The sequence below is a fragment of the Callithrix jacchus genome, chromosome 8 (genome assembly GCF_049354715.1).
Source record: "Callithrix jacchus isolate 240 chromosome 8, calJac240_pri, whole genome shotgun sequence".
NCBI classification, from domain to species: domain Eukaryota; kingdom Metazoa; phylum Chordata; class Mammalia; order Primates; family Cebidae; genus Callithrix; species Callithrix jacchus.
Window position 1 is genome coordinate 139,539,725 of NC_133509.1, and position 24,956 is coordinate 139,564,680.

The 24,956-nt window shown below is 59.4% G+C and overlaps 1 protein-coding gene and 2 long non-coding RNA genes across 6 annotated transcripts in view; 2 read left to right on the plus strand and 1 right to left on the minus strand.

Annotated features, from left to right (window-relative positions):
- Positions 1-9,188: 9,188 nt before the first annotated feature.
- LOC144577577 (uncharacterized) lies at positions 9,189-15,125 on the plus strand. Its single transcript, XR_013521754.1, has 3 exons — positions 9,189-9,301; positions 9,840-12,768; positions 14,838-15,125. It is a non-coding gene; the product is annotated as an uncharacterized LOC144577577 (long non-coding RNA).
- A 5-nt stretch (positions 15,126-15,130) lies between these two features.
- On the minus strand, positions 15,131-17,223 carry LOC128928887 (uncharacterized). Its single transcript, XR_008474625.2, has 2 exons — positions 16,759-17,223; positions 15,131-15,440 (listed from the first exon to the last, which is right to left on the minus strand). It is a non-coding gene; the product is annotated as an uncharacterized LOC128928887 (long non-coding RNA).
- A 2,483-nt stretch (positions 17,224-19,706) lies between these two features.
- Positions 19,707-24,956, plus strand: part of INF2 (inverted formin 2) — a 31,871-nt gene continuing 26,621 nt past the window's right edge. For 2 of the 4 annotated variants that reach the window (XM_078335885.1, XM_078335886.1), the window contains exon 1: positions 19,707-19,950. The gene's annotated coding sequence lies outside the window, so the exon portion shown is untranslated. Of the gene's footprint in view, positions 19,951-22,640; positions 22,745-24,956 lie in introns of those variants that run through there. The other 2 variants (XM_009006652.6, XM_035261689.3) reach the window with 1 other exon arrangement.

The window sequence follows — 24,956 nt, forward strand, 5'->3', positions numbered from 1 at the left end:
TCAAGATGACCCCAACCCCCCAGGGGATTTCTACTGGGGTCTGGTTTGGGTTTTGCTTTTCACGATCCCCTAAATCCATCTTCACCTTGATGCTGGGGCTCCCCAGTTTGACTGGGGAAGAGCCCACATTCCCCAGGATTCCAGGCAGCAAAGGCACTTCTGGCAGGAACCCGCATCCCAGGGCAGGCTCTGGGGCACGCTGGGCTGGGGAAGACTGCAGCCCCAAAATCTCCACTCCCCCTGCCGCCCCGCTGCCGTCGAAAACACCACCGTGATGGATGATGTCTTAGCCCAGGCAGAGAAGGCACCTGAGCCGGCCGAAAGGGGCCCAAAAGACAAGAGACCTGCCTGGACAGTGTGGCTGAGGCCACTGCCCCTCCTGCCAAGATGCTGGAGCCTGCTGCAGAGCCTGATGCTCCCAAGGAGCTGGGACCACTGCCCTCCCAATACACACACACACACACACACACACACACACACACAGACACACACTGACATGCACACACACACTGACACACACAAACACAGACACAAATACAAACACACAGAAACACACAGATACACACTGACACACACACACTGACACACACAGACACACACTGACATGCACACACACAGACACACACACAAACACAGACACACACGCAGATACACACTGACACACACACAGACACAGACACACACACAGACACACACTGACATGCACACACACAGACACACACTGACAAATACAAACACACAGAAACACACAGATACACACTGACACACACACACAGACACACTCTGACACACAAACACACACACAGAAACAGACACAAACAGCCACACACACATATAGACACACACACACAGAGACAGAGAAACACAGACACACACAGACACACAAACACACAGAGACACACACACTGACACACACAAACACACACACACTGACATGCACACACACAGACACAAACACACACAGACACACACAAACACAGACACAAATACAAACACACAGAAACACACACAGATACACACTGACACACACACACAGACACACTCTGACCCACAAACACACACACAGAAACAGACACAGCCACACACACATATAGACACACACACATACACACACAGAGACAGAGAAACACAGACACACACAAACACACTGACACACACACAGACACAAATACACACAAACACACAAACAGCCACACACACATAGACACACACATACACCAGACACACATACACACACACAAACACACACACACCCTTCACAGCCTTCTCGGGCTCTTAGCATTTTCTGCGGAGGATCAAGGAGGAGGCCCCAGGTGGGACCCCAAGGCGGGGAAGGGGGAACTCTCCCAACTCGAAGGCCAGGTGTCCGTTCGCCTGAAGAGCTCAGTGAGCTTCCACTCCCAGGGATGTTTGATTTCACAGTCTGAGCGCTCAGCCCGCTGCTGGCCAGACGTGTTTGCTTCTAGGTCTCTGGTGGCCCACAGATCCCAGTCCCAAATGGAAACATCCCGGAAGGGGCCCCTCCCCTCCTCCAAGTCCACCCTCCCCTGTCTGGAGCTGCCTGCAGACTGTAGAGAGGGTCTTGGCCTTTCACACCTGACACTGCCACTTCCTGGAACCTGAGGGAAAGGGTTCACCAGGTGTAAACCAGGGGAAGGAAGAGGAGAAGGATGTGGGCAACCCTCCACCGCCAGGGAGCCCCACCACCGTCCCCGAGGGCTGGCGCCAGGCTGCTGGCAAGCCTCGGTGGCTGAGGGAGGCTGAGTCCCACGCACTGCCCCTACCCTGCTTCCCTGAGACTGAGCCCCTCTCTCTAGTCCTGGAGCAGGAGTCGCCCCCAGCCCCACTGGCCACTGCCCATGAAGCTGTTGGAAGTGCCCTCAGCAGCCGTGGAGGCCCCAGCAGAGTCCCAAGCCTGGCCGACACGCAGTAGCAGCTCAGAAAGAAAGGCCTTGTGTCCTGGTGACCCCCCCACCCCGGAATGTGGCCGCTCTCTCCTCCCGCCCCTGCAGCAGGACTGTGATTGTCTCGGGTACAAAGACCTTTTGTCCCCCCAGCCAGGGCCCCCCCAAGGAGACACTGGAGCCAGGAGAGTGGCAGCCTCCTTGGCGGCCACCAGCTCCCCTGCAGCAGGGCCTCCCTCCTCCCCAAGGCCGGGGCAGAGGGCACCTGTGGGGCAGCTTCCCGGCACCCCTGGCTACAGAGCACCCCATGAGAACAATCTGATCAGAGAACCCAGGCTTAAACACAGCTCTCTCTGCCAGCTGAGAAAGCGCGTCACCCACAACACACCGTGGACTAGAGGAGGCCAGGACCCTCGGAGGCGGTGCAGCACCCCCATCTTGTTCTGGGTGTGGGTTCCACGGACCACTTTGTCAAAACTCATACCTGTAGCTTTATGCAATGTACTCTGCGTGAACTGTATCTCAAAAATACATGGCCACAAAAAATACCTAGTCCTTGTTTTAAAACATCAGAAAATATTCGCAAGCTGAAAGAATTCTGAGCAGCCAAGGACCGCTGCCCGAGGTCAGGTGCTGTGATTGCAGGTACCTTCCACCTGTCCAGACGCCTCCACACCTGTGACACACACGCAGCGCCAATCACACAGAGCAGGCTGCAGCGAGGCCACTTACATCCGTCAGTGACAAAGCGTGACCGTGTTTCCACTGACGCTCACACAGTCTTTCAAATGACTGCACATTATGCTGTGTGCGGAAGCCAAGTTTTTTCAACAAATCCACGTATTGTTGGAAATTGGCTCCTTCTGGGGCGATTCTTTCAGTATTTTAAACAGGAGAGCCTCGAATATCCTGGCAGCTTGATCTATGAGCACCTTTAAAGCACTATCTTGAGATAAAGCTCCAGGATTGGTGCTGGGGACACTCACGTGCACTGTGAGAAGTTCTTTGTTTTGTTTTTGTTTTGAGACAGAGTCTCGCCCTGTCACCCAGGCTGGAGTGCAGTGGTGCAATCACAGCCTACTGCAACCTCCGCCTCCAGGGTTCAAGCGATTCTTCTGCCTCAGCCTCCCGAGTAGCTGGGACTACAGGCAGGCACCACCATGCCCAGCTCGTTTTTGTATTTTTAGTAGAGACGGGGTTTCACCATGTTGTCCCGGCTGGTCTCAAACTCCCGACCTCAGGTGTTCCTCTGGCCGAGGCCTCTCAAAGTGCCGAGGTTACAGGCCAGTTTCCTTGGTTATCATGAAAATGCAAATTAAAATCACAATGCAATATCACAACCCACAGAGCAGTCAGTATGAAGAAGGTGGACACTTCCGGTTATCGGCAAGGAACCCTCACACATTGCTGGACACGTGTCGAAAGTGCTGGACGTGGACACAGGTCGGCCCACGGCCAAGCTTCACCTGACAAATGCTCGTTCACCAAAGACGTGTCCTGTGTGAGCGCATTCATGGCCACACAAAAGCCAAGAGCCAGAAGCCACTCAAACGCCCATTCGCTGTAGAAGGGATAGATGAGTGGGGGCTGCACAGCCCCCGTAACGGTGCTCAGCAGTGACAATGACTGATGTATGATCTTGTACAGCAAGGGCCTCTGTACAGACTGCAGGCTGAGTGGACGAAACCGGGCACCGTGCCATCCCTTTTTAGAAAGGGCGCAAATAAGATTCAGGTATTGTGTCCTGGTGACCCCCCCACCCCGGAATGTGGCCGCTCTCTCCTCCCGCCCCTGCAGCAGGACTGAGATTGTCTCGGGTACAAAGGCCTTTTGTCCCCCCAGCCAGGGCCCCCCCAAGGAGACACTGGAGCCAGGAGAGTGGCAGCCTCCTTGCCGGGTACGCAGGCTCACACCTGTAATCTCAGCACTTTGGAAGGCTGAGACGAGTGGATCACCTGAGGTCAGGAGTTCGAGACCAGTCTGGCCAACATGGTGAAACCCCATCTCTACTAAAAATACAAAACTTAGCCGCCAGCCGTGGTGGCTTACACTTGTAATCTCGACTACTTGGGAGGCTGAGCCAGGAGAATCGCTCGAGCCCGGGAGGCGGAGGTCGCAGTGAGCCCAGATTACGCCATTGCACTCCAGCCTGGACAACAGCGAAACTCGTCTCAAAGAAAAAAAAAAAAAGATATAGTTATCCTGGGGGTACTGATGGTGAGGAAACACAGGGAACCTGGGGGCGCAGGGGCTGGGATGGTCTAACGCTGTCTGGGTGTGGGTTAGAGGCGTGTATTCAGTTTGCGGAGGTGCCCAGGCAGCTGCATCTTTCAACACCTCCATCACAGGTCAGTGAAAATTCAGCTCAACACGATCATTTATTCAACCAGCACATTTGGGAAGCAGAGGAAGGAGGGAACGTGGGAGGAGGCCTGAGGGCTTCTCATTCCCCTGCAGAATCTGTAGACCTGGATAATGGTAAAAATGTGTCAAATTACATAAACATAATGACCCAGCCACTTAATGTTTTCCACAGTCATTGTTTTAAACCTAAGGAGATCATTTAGGAACCAGTATCTTTTGTTGTGGTAAAATATTTCTCTGGAATGCAGCAACTCTTTCCATTTAAATCCAAATGAAATAAAATTTGATATTTTATTCTGAAATAAAGCCTGTCGTCTTATCCCACGCCGCTTCTCAGCCACTGTACTTCCTGCTCTCGTCCCTGTCTCTCTGCGAAAGCGCCAGGCAAGGCCTCGGGAATAAGATCCAGCAATTTCACGCCGGTTATGTCGTCGTGGTTGGGTTTAAAGTGACTTTGAGAGACTCTTTTTTTGGACATTTCTGCATTCATTCACGTTTTAATAACAAGCATTTTTCAAATGAATAAAGCCGTTCTGCCGGGCGTGGTGGCTCACATCTGTAACCCCAGCCCTTTGGGTGGCCAAGGCGGGTGGATCACGAGGTGAACGGTTCGAGGCCAGCCTGACCAACATGGTGAAACCCCGTCTCTACTAAAAATACAGAAATTAGCCGGGCGTGGTGACACACGCCTGGAATTTCAGCTATTCAGGAGTCTGAGGCAGGAAAATCACTTGAACCCGGGAGGGAGAGGTTGCAGTGGGCTGAGATCGCACCACTGCACTCCAGCCTGGGCGACAGAGCAAGACTCCGTTTCGAAAATAAATAAATAAGTAAAAATGAAGCTGCTCTGTTGTGCTCCATCACTAGCTGGGTACATGCAGATCCTAGTATTACCAAATGCACAGGGTTTTTAGAAAGATTAAATTAGACTATTTTTCTTTTTTCTTTTTTTTTTTTTTGATTTTTTAAAGTCGGGGTCTCACCATGTTGGTCAGGCTGGTCTTGAACTCCCAACCTCAGGTGATCCGCCCACCTTGGCCTCCAAAGTGCTTGGATTACAGGCATGAGCCACCGCGCCCCGCCTTAAATTAGACTATTTTTCAAAATGCCTATAAAGTAAGGGAGCCCTTAACACAGAGTAGCTGCTCCTTATTGCCAAACATCAACAGGGAGGTAAGCAGCAAAGAGACTCGGGCCTCCCTTCAGGAGGTGACAGTCTGGCAGAAAGAGATGAGAGCAAAGGCCCAGATGGAGCGCCAGGAGCAGCCTACCCCCCGGGCGGCCGCAGGCATGGAGGGAGGGCTGAAACCTTGGGGAACTGAGGAGTGTGGTACCAGCCCTGCAGACTTGGAGGGTCTGAGTCAGCATCCTGTCCTGAGGGTGTTGCCTGGCTGGGGAGTGGGGGAGGCCCTGGGCCAGCGGAGGGGGGCTGTGTGCAGGAGGCGATGGGTTGGAAACCCCTGCTGTCCACAGAGTCCTATATGAGGCGTGGGTCCTTGGGCCTGCAGCCCGGGGCTGGTGCTGTAGACACTGACAAGGTTTGGCCCTGTGTCCCCACCCAAATCTCACCTGGAATTGTAATCCCCATGTGTGGAGGGAGGGACCTGGTGGGAGGTGACTGGATGCGGGAGTGGTCTCCCCCGGCTGTTCTCGTGGTAATGAGGGGGTCCTCCTGAGAGCTGACGTTTTAAACGTGGCAGCCTCCCCGTGCTCTCTCTCCTGCCACCTTGTGAAGAAGGAACTTGCTTCCCCTTCCCTTCTCCCGCGATTGTAAGTTTCCTGAGGCCTCCCCAACCGTGCAGGGCTGAGTTAGTGAAACCTCTTTCCTTGGTGAATGACTCAGTCCCAGGCAGTTCTTCATAGCAGTGTGAGAACAGAGTAATACAGAAGGCATCAGAAGAGGCTCCAGTTCATGCAGTGCTACCGGAAGACTGGGGAGCGGAAGAGGCTGAAGGCACAGCCCACGCGTGGAGGCTCTGGAGAACACAGCAGGTGCTCGGCACGCAGGCAGGCTCCCTCCAGAGAGGTCCGCTCAACTCCTGCAGGCGGGAAAATCTGCCCGTCCCACGGCCCTCAGCGTGCCTGATGTCGGGGCATCTCCCACCTGCATCATTTCACCCCGACAGCAAGCACCTCAGCGTGGGGGTGTCAGACAAAATACAGAACTCCCAGATCAATCTGCATTTCAGACAACAAAGAAATTTCAGTGCAAGTGTGTCCCATGCGATATTTGGGACATGCTGGTGCCAAATATTGCCTAGGACATTGTATTAGCTCGTTCTCACATTGCCAGGAAGAACTGCCTGAGACTGGGTAATTTATCAGGAAAAGGGGTTTAATTGGCTCGTGGTTCTGCAGGACTGTACAAGAAGCACAGCTGGAGAGGACTCAGGAAACGTACGGCCGTGGGGGCGCAGGGGGAAGAGGGCGAAGGTGCTTCACACTTTTGAACAAGCAGATCTTGCACTATCCCAAGAACAGCCAGGGGGAAATCCGCCCCATGAGCCAGTCCCCTCCCACCAGGCCCCTCCCACCAGGCCCCCACAGGCCCCTCCCACCAGGCCCCCCACCAGGCCCCTCCCACCAGGCCCCCACAAGCCCCTCCCACCAGACCCCCACCAGGCCCCTCCCACCAGGCCCCTCCCACCAGGCCCCTACGGGCCCCTCCCACCAGGCCCCCACGGGCCCCTCCCACCAGACCCCCCACCAGGCCCCTCCCACCAGGCCCCCCCCACCAGGCCCCTCCCACCAGGCCCCTCCCACCAGGCCCCCCCACCAGGCCCCTCCCACCAGGCCCCCACAAGCCCCTCCCACCAGGCCCCCCCACCAGGCCCCTCCTCCGATATTGTGGATTACAATTTGACACGAGATTTGGGCCAGGACACAAATCCAAGCCATATCAGACATACTTATCCTAAAACAGCATTCACTGTTTATCTGAGATTCAGATTTACCTCCATGCCCTTTATCTTTATTTACTAACCCCACTCAGGTGATGCTGTGCCCTTGCTTACCTGGTACCACCAGTGCCAGTCCTGTGCCCAGCACATAGCAGGCTTTCAATTAGTGATGGCCAAGGCCAGGCTGGCCAGCGCCTCCCCAGTCTGACACAAGTGTGTCTGGTGCTCACCAGCACCGTCCCTTCCAGCAAGGCCACCTCCGCCTGCGGGGACGGGCGTCAGGTAGGCAGGCCCGACGCACCTGCTGACACCAACATCACACTCAGAAGCTCCCCCAACTTGTTGAACCTTGTGTTTTAGAAAGGGGCTTCCACTCACAGCATCTCCCTCTCCCTGTCCTCCTCCCAGAGACTGTTGAAGGGTGGATGTCGGACCCCCAGGGTTCCCAGGGTTATTCCTAGGGGTGAACTTCTCATAAACAATATTGGCCCTCCTCCCAGGGCCCAGGGCAAGGAGCAGCAAGTCGCAGCGGCCCCAGCCCAGGGGAAGGGGCAGTACAACCAGGGCCACGTGGGGTCTGAGGTGGGTGGGGACGGCTGTCCTGGCCTGGCCACCCTCCCTGCCTCCTGTGACATCAGCCCATCAACTCCCCTCCCTCTTCTGCCCTCACTAGAGACCCGACCTAGTGAGGGCAGAAGAGGGAGGGGAGTTGATGGGCTGATGTCACAAGGCTCCCGACTCCTGTGTCTTTTTGAAAGAGCCACACATAGCAGTTGGGGGCTGCCCCTGCCAAGACTGGCCGGGATTCCCGCTGGCTTCACCGGGAAGAGTGGGTCTGGACCACCCACTCCAGTAGAGGAGTGGGAAGCCCAGAGAGGCAAGTCACACATCTAGGAGGCGAAGAGGATCCCTGCCCCACGGCCGCCTGAGGGGTGAGAGGGCTGCCGCTGGGGTCTGCAGCTACTGGAGCTGAGACCTACAGACCTCACCCCACTCCTGTTTTTGCCACTGGGGAGACCCAGGGGAGATCATGGGGCCTGGGGGGCCCCTCCTGCCTTGGGCGTTGGTTGCCACATCTGCAGATGACATGGGAGCAACTTGTCTTTCCAGGAGGACAGGAAGGCAGGGCACCTGTGGGGGGCTGCCCAGACATAGGGGCATCCCCAGCACCCAGCCCATCCTGTGAAGGCAAGAGGAGAGCTGGGGGGACCCTACCGCACCCCCTTCAGAGTATCCCCTCCACGGCTGCCCTGGACTCCACAGCAGCAGCCCGGAGTTCCCAGGGCTATGGGGACAGGAGGCTGTGGCTGGCTGAGGGCTTTGTGTCAAGGTTCCCACTGCCTCTGGGGACTGGGGACGGCCAGCCACACCCCGGACACTGGTACTTAGCACCTGAGCCCTGGAGCTGCTTGATTCCCTGAGGCAGAGCAGGGAGGAGGGAGGGCCTAGTGTGGCTTGTTCCTCTGGGCCTGGGCGGAGCACTCAACACCCCCTCCCCTGACTTGTTGGGGCTCCTGGGGGCCCAGGAGAGATCGGGAAGAGCCACCTGCCCTCACCCTACTTGTTCTGGGCAGGGCTGGGCCCTGGCCTGTCGGTCACCTCTGTGCCTGCAGCCCTGCTCTGAGCCCCGCTCCCTCACCCCACCTCTTCCCATCTCCTCCCCTTCCTCCTCCTCCCAAGGAGGAGGCAGATGGTGGTGGAAACTCCGCTTCCTTCATTTTCCGGAGCGTGACTCAGCACCACAGCCCCCACACAGCAGCGTGAAGCCTGCCCTCCCCTACAGCGGAGCCCTGGGCTCCCCAGAGGACTCCCCTCCCACAACTCATCTGGAGAAAGCCAGGCTGCGGGCTGCCAAGCCCACCCTCCCCGGACCCCCACCCCAGAGGACCCCTCAGAGGCAGCTAATTTCCTGCCCACCGGCTCCGACAGCAGCCTGCAGGGCAGCGGGGAGGGTGTGTGCCTGGGCGGGACAGGTGGGCGGGGCTGCAGCCCCAGATCTCTGGGACACACTGAGGTGACTAAAGGGCTTCTTAGCTTCTGGGTGGCCGCCTGCCCAGGAGAAGGGGCTGAGCGAAGGGGAGGGGAAGGCCTAGGAGGGAGCCCCAGAGAGGACCCATCAGAAGACGCAGGGAGGTAGGAAAATGAGAGAAATGTCCAGAAGCAAGAGGCTTGGCCCACGTGGCACGCTGCAGAGCCAGCCTCAGCCCACCAGGGAGTCTCTGAGGACACTGACCGGGGCCCACCAGCGTGGCCCCAGGTCCTGCTCTGAGCTCCGGATGGCCCCTCCCCTCCCTAGATTGGAGCCTCCCGGGGGCCCAGAGATCTTCTCTGCTCGGAGAACAGAGGAACCCCCACTGCTGGGAGCCCCCATGGCTCCTCCCACTCCCCCCACTCAGCTCCCTCTCTCCTCCTCGCTCCCTTTGCGGTGGGCTTGGGCCAGGAGGGTCCTGGCACCCGCCGCTGCTCTGTAAACCCCTGGGGGGCCAGCTGGGGTGGGCTCCCCACTCTTGCCTGCCAAGATCACAGAGCTGTAATGGCAAAGTGTGCCTCGGGATGTGGGCACACACTCACCATCCCAGCAACTGCACTCTCCTGAGAGTCCCCTTCCCAAACCTTAAAACAAGGCCTGCCAGCACCCCACCCCTTCCTCCCCTCTGTCTCCTCCCCACAGCACTGGGTACAGCTGCAGACGCTGAGGCTCAAGGGGGTCAAGTCCCTTCACTCCAGTGCCAGGCTGGGGTGGTCAGAGACCCTGGACCCCAGCCGAAGTCTCCCATCCTGACCGAGGAAGCCCCTCCTGACCCAGGAAGCCCCTCCTATGGGGTCTGAGTGGGTTCCCAGGACCAGGACGAGCCAGCCCAGGTGAGAGGCCTGATGCCAGGATCCCTGTGGGCGACCTGGCCAGGAACACCAGTGCTCACAGGTCCAGGTGGGTCCCGGCCACAGCCCAGCCTCCATTTGCTGGCAGTGACCCCTCTACACTCCCGAAGGACTCCCGACAGCTCTGCACAGAGGCCTCGTGCCCTCCCAGCTGGGCGGACTTCCGCCTTGCCACTGGGCTCCTTCCCCATCTCCTAGCTGCCAGCTGCTCCCCTCTTGCAGCCTCAGTTTCTGCATCTGAAGGTTAAGAATAACGAGATTCCCTGACAGGACCACTGGGAGGGCTGGGAGCCCTGGGAGAGGGAAGTGGGTGCAGGTGTTTGTCTTCTCCTGGGGACGGAAATGCCAAGAGCTGGGTGGAGCCAGGTCAGGGAGGCACAGCCATGGGCTCCAGCCCCAGCTGCAGCAGCCACTCTGTGGCCCAAGCTAGCCTGGGCCCTGAGCCTACCCATCCTTAAGCAGGGTGGGCACTGCCAGGCCTAGCGGCTGAGGGGTGGGCCCAGCCCAGCTTCCCTCCCTAGAAGTTCATCAGGCTCAGCACTGGAGCAGGGTGCCCAGCCCCCACCACATGGATGGGGACAAACCAGCCAGCTGGGCTGCGCGACAGGGACAGAGGCAAACAGGGCTCCCAGGGTCCTGGGGCCAGCACAGCTCTGTGGCTCCTGCATTGTCAAATCCAGGCCTCGAAAAGGACTTCAGGGGACCAGGCTGCTCCCGAGAGACCCCAGAAGTCCTGGCTCTTCTCTAGGGGGTCTTGGGCCAACAGAGGACTGAAGCCCCAGAGGAAGGCAACACAGGGTCAAGATGGGCCCCTGAGGGTCCCCAGTCCTTTGTAAACTACCTCATTCTCAGCCAGCTGGCTGCCCCACGGCCAGGCGCCTGAGGCCTTCCTGGGCATGGGCATCGCTGCCCTCTGCAAAGAACGGACGCTGACTCCCTGGCCCCTGGCCTCTGCCCTCCGCAAAGAGCGGACGCTGACTCCCTGGCCTCTGCCCTCCGCAAAGAGCGGACGCTGACTCCCTGGCCTCTGCCCTAACACGCAGTCTCTCAGATTCACACTCACACAACTCCTTACCATTCACCAGCTCCCACCGGCTCTGCCCCAACTCGCCCCTCTGCCCTGCCAACCTCTGCTCCCCGCCAAGGGGATCCTCCAATCCAATCCTGTAATCAGGGTCCCTAAGCTGCGCTCAAAGCTTCTGTCATCTTTCCTTGCTTGTGGAACAAACCCACCCTCCTTCTGACTCTCGCCCCTCCCACCTTGGTGCCTGCAGAGGAGCCCTCCCTGCACACAGCTGAAGTGCCTCCCACCCTGGGGCCATTGACCAGCAACTCCCACCCATGCCTTGGCATCTGGGCCATTTTTACTGCCGGTAGCTGGGCCCGGCTTGGGCGCTTCGCACACGCCTCCCCGTCCAGCAGCCCTAGGAGGTAGGAGTGTTATCACCATGCCCACCTCAGCAGGCAGCAAGGAGCATGGCCAGGACCCAGACCGACAGGGCCACAGCATCCTCCCGCTGTACCATGGGACTGCACTGTCCACAGGGCCACTCCTGGCCCCTCGAGAGTCCCTCCAGGCCGGGACTGTGCTCTGGAATGCAGCCCATGCAGGGCTCCCTGCTGCACAGGCCAGGACGGTGCTGAGCGGGGGTCCCCACCAACAGCTCCCACCGCCAGGGCCCCTGCACCCGCAATGCCCAGGCCCAGCCCCCAGCCCCAACCACCGCCACAGGGACATTGGCTATGACTCAGGCGCTGAGTCAGCAGCATCAGAGGAAGGCACAGCCAACCCTCTGACGGTACAAGGGAGCCCCAGGAAGGCTCAGGCTCTGCTAGCTGAGCCAGCGGGACCCCTGGCTGGAACTGAACCAGGCTCAGCAGCGCTCAGGGACTGGAGCCCAGAGCCACCTCCCAGGGAAAACTCACATGCACACGCATGTACACATGCACATGCATGCACAAGCACACACATGCATGCACACGCGTTCACACATGCACACACACGCATGCGCACACACATGCACACAGAGGAGGCCTGCCACCAGGGTAGGTGCAGCTGAACTACCACCAGCCCAGGGAACAGAAACCAGAGCTGGTGGGGCTCAGTGGGCAGCAAGGCAGTGTCTCTGCCGGAGGGGCTCACTCAGGCTGTGGAGCGCCCTGTGCCTCCTAAACAGAAACTCCACACAGGCCAAGGAAACAGAGCTACCAGCTGACTCACTCTCCCAGCAAACAACACCAGCTCCTCCCCGAGCCAGGCTCTAGAAGAGAGGCCAACCTCACGCGCTGCCATCTGGGGGGTGGCACCAGGCTGCGAAGGATCCACACACTGGCACATGAAGAAACAGGGTGGGCAAGGGGCAAGGACCCCAACAAGCAGGAGCAGGTCAGGGCCCTCCCCGTGCCCCACTGTGGCAGGGACCCACCAATGCCCCGTGCTCACCCACCAGAGCACTGCGGGTGAAAGGTGAAAAGAGGAACACAGAACATTCTCCCGGACGCCACCCACAGGGAGCCGAATTCAGGCTTGGCCCTCACCCTGGGGACATTGGACACGGAGCAAGTTATGTCACATCTGGCTCTCAGGGCTGGGGGCAGCATCTAGGACTCCTGATGCAGAAGGCACACGGGCACCAGTGCCCCCGCTCAGCAAACCAGCAAACTCCACGTCTCATGAAATTAGGACTGGATTTCTACTTTACTTTGAAAATATGGCCAAGGTAAGAGGTCAGGAACTACAAGGCCAAGCTGGGGGGGCCGAGAAGGCGGAGGGGTGGCCGCAAGCATCGGAGTGCGGGAGGCACAGGGTCCAGAGGAAGCTGGGGTTCACTCTAAGTCACCCCTGGAGAGCCAGGGCGGGCAGGACAGGTGAGGATGAGGGCTGGAGCCCAAGACTCCCCATTGGTTGCTCAGCATGGCTACCCCTGGCCACGCCGGGCCTGGAACTCAAAGTCTAGCTGGGGAGCCAGGCAGGGAGCCAGGCCGGAAAACGGACGCTACGCTTGCAAGCGAAGATTCCAGGCTGAGGCTCCGTGGAAGGAAGGGAGCAGTCACTCTCCCATGGCCGGAAGTGGGAGGGGCCGGAGTCTCCAGGGAGGGGAGGAGGGGCTGGAGGAGTTCCCCGGTCCCAGGAGAGCCAGTGGCATGGGAAAGACCCCGTTTCCTGGTGGGGAATAGACACAGCCCGTGTATGTGGAGTCAGACAGGGTTTGGGGTTCTTGGTTATTTTTAACACGTAAGTCTCCCTGTTATTCTACAGGAGAAAGGGAACACTGTGCTGGGCGCTCAGGAAGAGGCAGGCCAGAGGCCGCAGTGTGGGGAGGGACAGGGAGGGCCTCGGGGCTGGGTCAGAGGCCAGCCGAGGGCCTTCAGGAGGGAAGCACCTTCTCCCCTCTGGCATCTGTCAGTTGTCATCCTGGAAGAGCTCAGGAGCAAACTGGTTCATTTCCATGAAAAAAGCATGGCAGCTGGGGCTAAGCAAAGCTGAAACTGGCAGATGAGGGCCCCGCCTCCATGAGCAGGTGGAAGGGCAGCAGGGAGCAGGGACCCTCGGGATGGGCAGCACCCCTGCGGGCACTGGGAAGCAAGCCAGCTGCCCAGTCTGCAGGCCAGTGACAGGAGGACAGAATCCAGCATCACCTGGCAGCAGGTCCCATCAAGGTGGGAAGTGACATGGATGAGAAGAAAGAGTCTGATCTATTTCCAAGCTAGCAGTGAAACTAGGAGGTTCCGTAAGAACTGGGGGCCGGGCGTGGTGGCTCACGCCTGTAATCCCAGCACTTTGGGAGGCCTAGATGGGTGGATCACCTGAGGTCAGGAGTTCAGGACCAGCCCGATCAACATGTAGAAACCCCATGTCTACTAAAAATATAAAAAATTAGCCGAGTGTGTCGGTGCGTGCCTGTAATCCCAGCTACTCAGGAGACTGAGGCGGGAGAATCACTTAACCCAGGAGGCAGAGGTTTCGGTGAGCCGAGATGGCACCATTGCACTCCAGCCTGGGCAACAAGAGTGAAGTCCTATCTTAAAGAAAAAAGTCTGAGTGCGGTGGCTCACGCCTGTAATCCCAGCACTTTGAGGGGGCCGAGGTGGGCAGATCACTTGAGGTCCAGAGATGGAGACCATCCTGGCTAACATGGTGAAACCCCATCTCTACTAAAAATACAAAACATTAGCTGGGCATGGTGGCATGAGCCTGTAATCCCAGCTACTTGGGAAGCTGAGGCAGGAGAATTGCTTGAACCTGGGAGGCGGAGGTTGCAGTGAGCCGAGATCGCACCACTGCACTCCAGCCTGGGTGAGAGTGAGACTCTGTCTCAAAAAAAAAAAGAGCTGGGGAATTACTACCTGAACTCGGGAATGCTCACTACGAAACCAAGTCCTCACCTAGGGGAAGGGCCACCGCAGCGGTGACCACTCCTAAAACCCTCACCTCTGTCCTGGGCGAGTCTAGCCTCTAGGATGGAAGGAAATCAGCCAACCCTAGGATTATCGCGTCTGGGTTAAACAGGGGTTGTCTGTGTGCGCTCCGTCTGCGCTAGTGACTGGGGCCTTCACAGTGTTGGGTGTGCCTGGGGTAGCTCAGCGTCACACGGTCAGATGGCACTCAGGGCGGGCTGGAGGGCGATGCCCTTCCCTGGGCCTCAGTGTGCCCTGTAGAGTGGAGGCCCCAGTGCCCACCTCACACGGCAGGGAGGGTGGAAGAGGACCGCGTGCTGAGCGCCCACACTTGCAGCTGGCACCTGGATGTCTGTGGAACGTGCCTCTGTGGTTATCTTTGCTGTTACAGATCTGTCCACGTGTGGCTGACTCAGAGCTGTGACTGCAGGGGAAAAGAAAGGAAATGACTGAGCTGCCTTTGCAGACAACATTGGGATTTTTGAAGAACTCTAGAATCAGTCTATTGAAAGGTTTGCGCCATGGAGTCCCCGCTTGTGAAGGCTTGTGCGTCCATGGAAGATACTTCATGCGTTCACAAGCGCCTTTAAAATGCGGGAGAAGCACCTTGAAGGAGATTCGTAGAATTTACCAAATTAATACGATTGATAAAATAAACCCAAACATTTGGGGGAAAAAACGTAATTTTATTTTACTTTTTTACTTTATTTTATTTTTTGAGACAGGCTCTCGCTCTGTGGCCCAGGCTGGAGTGCAGTGACATGACCGCGGCTCACTGCAGCCCCAGCCTCCCGGGTTCAAGCCATCCTCCCACTTCAGCCTCCCAAGTAGCTAGGATTACAGACACACACCATGATGCCTGCTTAATTTTCATATTTCTGGTACAGACTGGGTTTCCCCATGTTGGCCAGGCTGGTCTTGAACTCCTGGGCTCAAGCGGTCCACCCTCCTTGGCCTCCCAAAGTGCTGGGATTACAGTCGTGAGCCACCGTGCCTGGCAAAAATGAGATTTTAAATGTGCTACTTTAATAAACTGAGTATTAACGTTGAAAACCCAAGGAGCAACATAGGTCCTTAAAGACACTGACACCTGGGCGAGGGGTCTGCCGGTGGCTGCCATGGGGGAGGGGGGAGGTGGAGGGGAGGAGGAGCCCTGGGGAGGCAGCACGAACTGGTTTGTGTGGTGACCCCTCGGTGGCCTGTCGGTGACCCATCCGAAATGAATCCCAAGCACTCATCCTCCTGCATGCCCCAGCCTGGGGCTGCCACTCCCTGCCTCCCACCGCCCACTACAGGAGCCTCGCTTCCCTGAGTGCCTGGGTCCCCACCAGGTGTGACAGCGCAGAAGGCAACAGTGACCCTGAAGGGCCCAGAGCTGTGGGGCAGGGAGGGAGGGAGGGAAGCGTCAGGGAGAGATGGGAGGGTGGAGGGGAGAGTGAAGGGGGAGGGGAGGGCAAAGAGGGCAGGGGCAGGCCCACAGCGGTGTCCCCATTCCAGTCAGCATTCCATTCATAAATACGTCTGAAACCCGCCCCCCACACACACAATTATCTCTGGAGACCTATTAGTCCTTCAAAACGCAGTCCAATGGCTAAAAATCACCCACAAAGCATTCCAGACTTTGTTCCTTCCCGCCAAGACCATCAGGCACGGTCCAATCCGGCAGCCTACAGGCCCTGCCCTGAGCCCTCTCCCACTCTCCCCTTCTCTGACGCCCAGCCCTGCCTCTGCTGAGTCTGCAGGGTTCAAAGCCAGGGGCAGGGCGAGTCAGAACACAGCTACACTCACGCAGGCCCTGGGCTGGGGTGTGGATGGGTCCCAGGCACGTCTCCTCTCAAAGGAGGACCTCCAGGGAACCCATCTGGGGCTCCCTCCAGCCCCTCAAGTTCCCGGCATCAGGGTTCCAAGGCCCAGTGTCTCCTCACCTCGTCAACTTCAGAGCCCCTTCTTGAAGCAAAAGGTGGCACAGACCCCCAACACAAGACAGTTCAAAGCTGAGTGGCTCTCCCCATCATTCGAGGAACCTGCGTGCCACCATGGGGAACAGCACCCACCCCATCTGGACTCCCACCGGACAACTGAGAAGGAGGCTGGGGTGGGGAGGGACAGCCCGATGGCTCATGGGAGGTCAGCAGGAAGGCAGACTGCGTCTCCCCAGGGACAGCACTGGCTCAGTCTGCTCAGCGAGGTGCCCGAAGGAGACCCACCATCTCTGCCAGCACCCTGCCTCTGCACCTCAGCTTTCAGCGGATAGGTTTGTGCAACTGAATATTTCACAGAAATCAAGAAACATGAGCAACCGACGCACCCACCGTGTGGATGAATCTCAGAGACTGTGGAGCAGAAGCAGCCAGGCACAAGGCTGACAGTTCATGCAATCCCAGGATGACAGGTCTCTGGTGGCAGAGATGAGAACAGCCGTTAGCTCTGGGGGGTGCCCACGGAGGGGGCTATGCCGTGGAACTTTCTGGGCCCCGGAAGTGTTCCATAGTCTACTGAGGGGGGAGGTAGTTACGTGGGTTTCCATGAAAGTGAAACTCAGTGTGCAGAAGGCCGAAGCTCCGGGCACCTCCTGCAGGCCATGCAGCAGCTCTCTCTGTGACAGCGTGTCCTGCGCTCCGTGGTGCGGCTGCAAACACCGACTCAGCGAATGCTGGACCTCCTCTGCTCCCAGGGGAAATAGAGGGCCAGGTTCCTACAAGCCTCTGGTCCAGCCTTTTTAGCTACCAATCCGTACACAATGGCTTATTTGTGTGTTTCTGTTAACATACGTCACTGAACTCCCGGCCAAGAGCACAGCTACTCATGCATGTACGAGCCTTTCCAAACACGGGTTTTCTCCACAGGACACGTCACCTCGGCAGGAAGTATTGATCTTATTTTATTTCATTTTCAAGAGATGCAGACGGTAGCTAAGCAGGTACTGGTTTTACGTTTACAAATCGATTTCAGTGAGTAGACAGATTTGCAGGTGCAGAACCTGCAAAGAATGAGATTCTACTGTATGTGTGTGCAATATTCAAATGAAGAGGACAGAGCTCCCTGCCTGCTGGAAGCCCCTGACTGACCGCCCCACCCACTGTCCCGGCACCTGCCTCCCCGACCCCAGACCTGGGATAAGCCCTGACCAATGTCCACCTCCCGCAGCCAGACACAGACAGCCCTGACCAATGTCCACCTCCCGCAGCCAGACACAGACAGGCTGACCGATGTCCACCTCCCGCAGCCAGACACAGACAGCCCTGACCAATGTCCACCTCCCACAGCCAGACACAGACAGCCCTGACCAATGTCCACCTCCCACAGCCAGACACAGACAGCCCTGACCAATGTCCACCTCCCGCAGCCAGACACAGACAGGCTGACCAATGTCCACCTCCCACAGCCAGACACAGACAGGCTGACCAATGTCCACCTCCCGCAGCCAGACACAGACAGGCTGACCAATGTCCACCTCCCGCAGCCAGACACAGACAGGCTGACCAATGTCCACCTCCCACAGCCAGACACAGACAGTCCTGACCAATGTCCACCTCCCGCAGCCAGACACAGACAGGCTGACCAATGTCCACCTCCCACAGCCAGACACAGACAGCCCTGACCAATGTCCACCTCCCGCGGCCAGACACAGACAGGCTGACCAATGTCCACCTCCCGCAGCCAGACACAGACAGGCTGACCAATGTCCACCTCCCACAGCCAGACACAGACAGCCCTGACCAATGTCCACCTCCCGCGGCCAGACACAGACAGGCTGACCAATGTCCACCTCCCGCAGCCAGACACAGACAGGCTGACCAATGTCCACCTCCCGCAGCCAGACACAGACAGCCCTGACCAATGTCCACCTCCCGCAGCCAGACACAGACAGGCTGACCAATGTCCACCTCCCGCAGCCAGACACAGACAGCCCTGACCAATGTCCACCTCCCGCAGCCAGACACAGACAGGCTGACCAATGTCCACCTCCCGCAGCCAGACACAGACAGGCTGACCAATGTCCACCTCCCGCAGCCAGACACAGACAGCCCTGACCAATGTCCACCTCCCGCAGCCAGACACAGACAGCCCTGACCAATGTCCACCTCCCGCAGCCAGACACAGACAGGCTGACCAATGTCCACCTCCCGCAGCCAGACACAGACAGCCCTGACCAATGTCCACCTCCCGCAGCCAGACACAGACAGGCTGACCAATGTCCACCTCCCGCAGCCAGACACAGACAGGCTGACTCAGGTGCTCTTGGAGTTTGAACTGAGAAATGCACGAGAAGTTTGTGAGATGTTGAGAGACATCACCAGGGGCTTCTGAGGCCCCAGCGGCAAAGCCGCCAGCTACAGAGGGAAGAGCTGAGGGAGGGGCAGGGATGTGGGAGGAGTGACCTGGCTGGAGGTGACTGGGGGATGGGGTCATGTCCTTGTCAGCAGGCACAGGGCAGAACAGCTGCCCAAGGTGCCACAGCTGGACGGGTGGGTGGGTGGATGGATGAGTGGGTGATGGGTAGGTTGGTGGGTAGGCGGATGAGTGGACGTGGGTGGGTGAGTGAATGGATGAATGGGTGGACAGATGGATGGTTGGAAAGATGGATGGATGAGGGTGGATGGATGGGTGGATGCATGGGTAGCTGGATGGATGGGTGGATGATGGGTGGGTTTGTGGGTAGGTGAGTGGTGGGTGATTGGATGAGTGGATGGATGGGAGGATAGGTAAATGGATGAGTGAATGCATGAGTGGGTGGGTAGATGGATGAACGGATGGGCAGATGGATGGATGAGGGTGGGTGGGTGGGTGGACGCATGGGTAGCTGGATGGATGGGTAGATGATGGGTGGGTTTGTGGGTAGGTGAGTGGTGGGTGATTGGATGAGTGGATGGATGGGAGGATAGGTAAATGGATGAGTGAATGCATGAGTGGGTGGGTAGATGGATGAACGGATGGGCAGATGGATGGATGAGGGTGGGTGGGTGGGTGGATGCATGGGTAGCTGGATGGATGGGTGGATGATGGGTGGGTTGCTGGGTAGGTGGGTGGTGGGTGGGTGGATGAGTGGATGGGAAGATGGATGGCTGCGGGTGGGTGGACGGATGAAGTGTAGGTGTGTGAGGATGGATGGGTGAATGGGTACACAGGTGGGTGGACACGGGTGGGTGGGTGTGTTTTCACTTCTTTCACTCTGTAACAAGGTCAGAGATCATCTCAGGGCACCCCAGTAGGATGCAAAAAAAAAAAAAAATCTCAAAATTAAAAAATGATGAAAAGCATTCTGGGTGCTGAACTGACAAAGGAAATGAACCCATGGCGAGACTGCTGCTCGGGTGGACCCCAGGCAGCGCTTCTGGGCCTGCAAGTGGCCACCTGCCGCATGCCCTGACTTCGCACGGCGTCAACGCCAGGCTGGGAGGACTTCTCTCAGGAACGCCCACGCTGCCTGCCTGTTCCTAGCAGAAGTCAAGCCGGCGGTGCCAAGGCCTGCTCTCCCCCTCGTCCCAATCTCCCAGCAAGAGGTAGGCAAGCTCTCCGCAGGCCTGCAGTGCAGGACCACGCTCGCACCCTCTGTGCCTGTGGCCAGGCACGTGTGCCTCCGCCTGGGTGTGTGACAGCGCCAGCCTGTACCTGCACGTTCCTGTTCTCAGGCATCTGGGCACCCACAGCTGTGGGTAAGCATGTGTGTACCCAGCTCCGAGGAAGGACCCATGCCCAGGAGGGGAGCCTCCAGACAGGCCATGGCTTCCAGGAAGCAGCTCTGGAAGTTGCCGGTGGTGTCCGCAGGTGGTGTGATTCTGAGGCCAAATTGGTCCTCCCTTGAACCCCAGGCCCAGGAAGCAAGCTCAGAATAGGGCCGGGATGCAGTCTGGGGGCGCTGGAGGTGCAGAGGGCTGGGGGTGAGCCGCTGAAGGAAAACAGGAGGGGACCTCTGTATGTCTCAGGAAATCAGTGGTCAAGGCGGGTTGAACCCTGCTGCCCTGGGCATGCTGGGTTCAAGGCTGAGGGAAAGCCCCTTCTCAGTGTTCACACATCCACCATCCCAGACCTCTGAGCTCAGCCTCCACCACGCACACACCCTCTTAACTAGGGCCGAAGCCCTCCTCTGCAGTCCCTCCGGACCCCAAGCACTTCTCCAGCCTGCCTCTGACTAACACACATTCACCCCGCCTTCTTCGCCCTGCCCTGGTCTGCAATGGCCTCTCTGGACCAGGTGGCAGCTCAGAAGCATGACTGGGCACAAGGGAGACAGCCTCAGGCATAAGCGGCCCTGGGGGTGCTGGGCCCTCCCTTCCCCCATTGGGGCAGGGGTCCTCACATCTGTGCAGCTACAGAAGTGCCAGGAAAGGTGGACCCCTGGCCCGCACCCGGCCTCCGGCTCCAGCCTCTGGGTGAGGCTCAGGACTCTGCCTTCCCCCAAGCTGGTGGGCAGGGGAGGGGGCTGCAGGTCAAAGCTCACTCCCCACCAACCTCCCCACATTCTTCCATCCCCTGGATCTACAAACACACCCACTGACCAGCGCCTCTGCGGCCAGGCGCCAGCTCACCGGCTCCCGACGCAGATGAGTCAGCCCCACCTGTGCCCTCCACCCTCACCCTCAGGTGGTGCCAGTAAAGGCACCAGTGCTCGTGTCCAGGAATGCACGGGAAGACCCAGAGCCCAGCTTTCGGGAGGGCAGGAAGGCCTCCTTCTCTGGAGGGGCCCTAGAGCCAGGTGTGGTGACGGCCTGCAGGCCTTCCCCATGCATTCCAAGAATTGCAGAGCTCCTGTCTAGGGGCAGCCGCCGCCCAGGTTGGAGGGTGTCCAGTGAGCGCCTGCTTTGGCTGGCTCCTCGGGCACACCCAGCCCTCAGGAGCTCATTCGGGGCTGTTGCCAGCAGCCGCTCCTGCACTGGGGCCGAGCCAGCAAACTTCCGGGGCTGGAGCTGCTGGGCAGGGCAGGGTGGGCACAGGGAGCAGACAGACATAGCCAGCAACTCGGGGCTGATCCCCACACAGAGGCGAGGCACACCACGGCCGCAGCATGCACAGCTGGCCTCAAAGCAGAAGCTGCTTCGGGGCTGGTCAGCCATTCAAAAGCCCTTCTGGCTGCCCCTGCCCTCACCCTGAGCCCTGCCTGCCACTGCCCACACAGTAGGCCCTCTGGAGAGATGTCAGAACGCTAGCAGAGACACTTTATCCACATGTTCTTGACACTCACATAGCCCTTACGGGTACTTATTCTGTTTTACAGATGGGGAAACTGAGGCTCCACAGGGTCATATCCCAGCCTGAGGTCGTACAGGGAGTGGTGGAGCCGGTTCTCAGGGCAGGGTTGTGTCTGCTCCATCCCATGTCACAGGGGGCTCCCCAAGGCCTACCTTCCTCTGCTCTCCCTCTAGCCCCCCAGTAACCCCGAAACTCCAGGCCTGATGCAGTTTCCTGCAGCTCTGATTGAGGGTCAGACGTCAGAAGGGACTTCCAGAGCTGGGGCCTGGCTCTCATCCAGCCAGGCTGGCTTTCCGCGCCAACTGCCGGCGTGCCCCATGCTAGTCAATGTCGGGGATGGGAGGATTGGTGGATGGGTGCCCCCAAGTCTAGGAGACAGATGAGGCCGGACAGCATAGGGGTGGCAGAGAAAACCCACCCATCGCAGCACCTCCGCGGCCCTCACGCAGCTGCCTCCACCAACCGGCGAAGTGCGGCTGCCCAAGACCACCGAGGCCCCATCAGGGGAAGAGGGGGGTCAGGAAAGGCTGCGGAGAGGAGGCCACAGGGCTGGCCTGGTTGATGGGGAGGCCCTCCGTCCCCGAAGCCTGGGAAGAGACAGCTCTGCCGAGGGATCCCCGAATCCGGCTGCCTGGAACAGGAGTCCTGGCCGGGGCAGCGGGAGGTGACGGGCGCTGGGGCGCGGGCCTGGAGGATGCGGGGTGTAAGTGGACGGGAGGCGGCGGAGGGAAGGGAGGGGGCGGGCGGTGGCGGCCCAGGCGGGGGACGGACCCGCTCCGCTTATCCCACCCCCGTCTCCGCCCATCAGGAGAGGCCCGAGGGGGCGGCCAGGGTTTCACCCGCGCGGGGAGACCCCTTAAAGCGTCCTCAGGGGCGGGCCATGGTGGGCGGGGCCACCCCAGCGACCCCTCCTCGGCCCCGCCCCGGCCCGCGCCAGCTCCCCACGTGGCCGCCGATGGGCGGGGCGGCACCTCCTCTTCCTCCCGCCCGCCCCGCGCCCGCTGGGAGCCGCCGTCCGAGCCTTGCGAGCGCCGCAGTGGGCGCCGGCTGCTCGCGGCCCCTGACCCGGCCCCGGACGGAGCGCTGGCCGCGCCGCCGCCTCACCCGGTAAGTCTTTGGCCTCGGGGCCCGCTAGGAGCCTCAGGGGAAACTGAGTCCGGGAGGAGGCGGGGGCGCGCTGGGGTCCGGGAGTGAGGCTCCGGGCTGCCGCGTGTGCGCCCCAGGTGGCGGCGGGCCGTCCCGCGGCGCAGGGTACAGCCCCGGGCGGGGACCCCAGGTCGCCCCTGGCCCTGCCGGCTCCTCGCGCCCCGCCCGGGACCGTGGTCCCCGGCGCCGAGGCACCGCCCGAGCGCGCACTGCCCACAGAGTGGGCCGGGCCTACTCTTGGGGCAGGCGGGATTTCTGCGCCTCGCGGCTGCCACATCCTGACCGTGAATCAGCCACAGTTCGGAAAATTAACTTCAACTTCGGGTCTGCCGCCCGGGTGGCACCCAGAGGTGCACGCCGGCCTGCCGCCCCACCCTGACTGCTTGGCTTCCAGCTGCCCACGCGCAAGTGGGTGCACAGGGGGCCCTGGTCCCCTCTGCTGGCAGGCTTGGGGGAATCAGGCTCCATCACAGCTCTCTGTTCCTTGTGGGTGGGGTGGGAAGCAACCCTGTGCGCTCTCACAGCCACCCGTCAACCCTCTAACTGGGGAGTCGCCCCAGGAGTGGCCATGACTAAGGAGTGACCAGCTGTGACTGTGCCCCCAGTCCCCCTGTGCAGGGGGGTGGTCTGTCTGTCTGGGCCTTCTGGGGCTCGGGTTCCCCAGCCAGGGCTCTGCAGCTCAGCTGTGATCACAGCATTATTGCCTACGCCAGTTGGACACACCAGGAGGCAGAGTGGTGGAGACCCTGCCCAGGCAGGGAACCAGGAACCGTGCCAGAGGTCAGGCAGGCCAGAAGGCACTGGACTTGGGAAACGCCATTGCTGCCAGCCCTCCCCCACTCTGGCACTGGAATGGTGCAGGGTACTTGCTCTCTTCAGGCCTCAGTTTCCACATCTGCACTCTGAAGGGTGGGATGGCAGCTCAGGCTGGGACCTGCTCCCTGCCACCCTTCGCTGGGGAAGGTAGGCTCCCAGAGCGGGGCTCCAGACCCCAAGGGTGCTGCCCAGCCAGGGGCGTTTGCCCCCACCCAGGGCAGCAGATAGCAGCATTGGGCTCCAGACCTGGGATCTGAGACCTCATACTGCTCCCACCCGACCCCACCACGGCAGCAGCCACTTTCTGTTCTAAAAGCCAGGTTGCTGCAGTGTCCCCTCCTGGGACCCAAGGGAGCTGACCCCTGCCCAGGCCCCGCCCTCCATCCCTGGACAGTCATGGACCCTGCAGGCTGGCAAAGGGGGGTCTCACAGGGCAGACTGAGTGACCATTTGCACCTGTGGCCTCCACAGCCAGGGCTCCTCAGCAGCTAAGAGTTAACCTTCAGGTGAGCGCCCACTTTGTGGAGGAGCTGACGGCTGTCAAGCTAATTACACGCTCTGCACATGTGGGGACGTGGAAGCTCCTACCTGAAATAGACTCTGTGCCTTCCATCAAAGCGCAGTTGCTTCCCGGGTTGGGAAAGTTACGGGGTTCGTGCAGGCTGCGGGAGGGGTGGGTGTGACTGGAAAGTAACTCGTGCAGCCTGTGGGTGTGGGCAGGGCGCAGCTGGCCCAGCTCTGGACCGGGACAGTGAAGTAAGCTCAAGCCCCTGGCTTTTTGCTGGTGCCTGGAGGTCAAGTTTCCCCGTTGTCAGGGATGAGACCTGACTCCCTGCTGCCAGGCCCCTCCCCTACCTCCGTCTTGCAAACGGCAGGTGTGTGATAGGTGTGTGGTTCATGGCCCAGTGGACACATTGCGTTGGAGGAGGCACACCCACCTCTGTTTCAGGATGTGGATGGAAAGCGGGGAGGAGAGGCCACACAGGAGCTCCCCAGTGTCTGGAGGGCCGCCCCAGCTGCCACCAGCAGGCCTGGTGGACTCCATATGTCAAAGACAAGGAGGCTGCTACCAGCTGGGTAGGAAGGAGAGAGGGCTTGGGCGCAGGCTCCCTGCTGTTGGAGGTGTGAGCAGGATCCAACCACCTGGCCCCGTTAGAGAGGCTCCCATTCTTGCCAGCCTCACCCTAGGAGGGAGGGTTCTGCCCAGTCTGCCTCTGAGCACCCAGACAGCCTGGGTCCTGAGCCTGGGTGGGGTCTGTTCACACAGCTGACTCCCTGTCCAGCCCCAGTGTACCATGGCGACCGCCAGGCCGGGAGGGCAGGGCAGACTGGTGGTGCCTGTCCTCTCTCAAGGGGC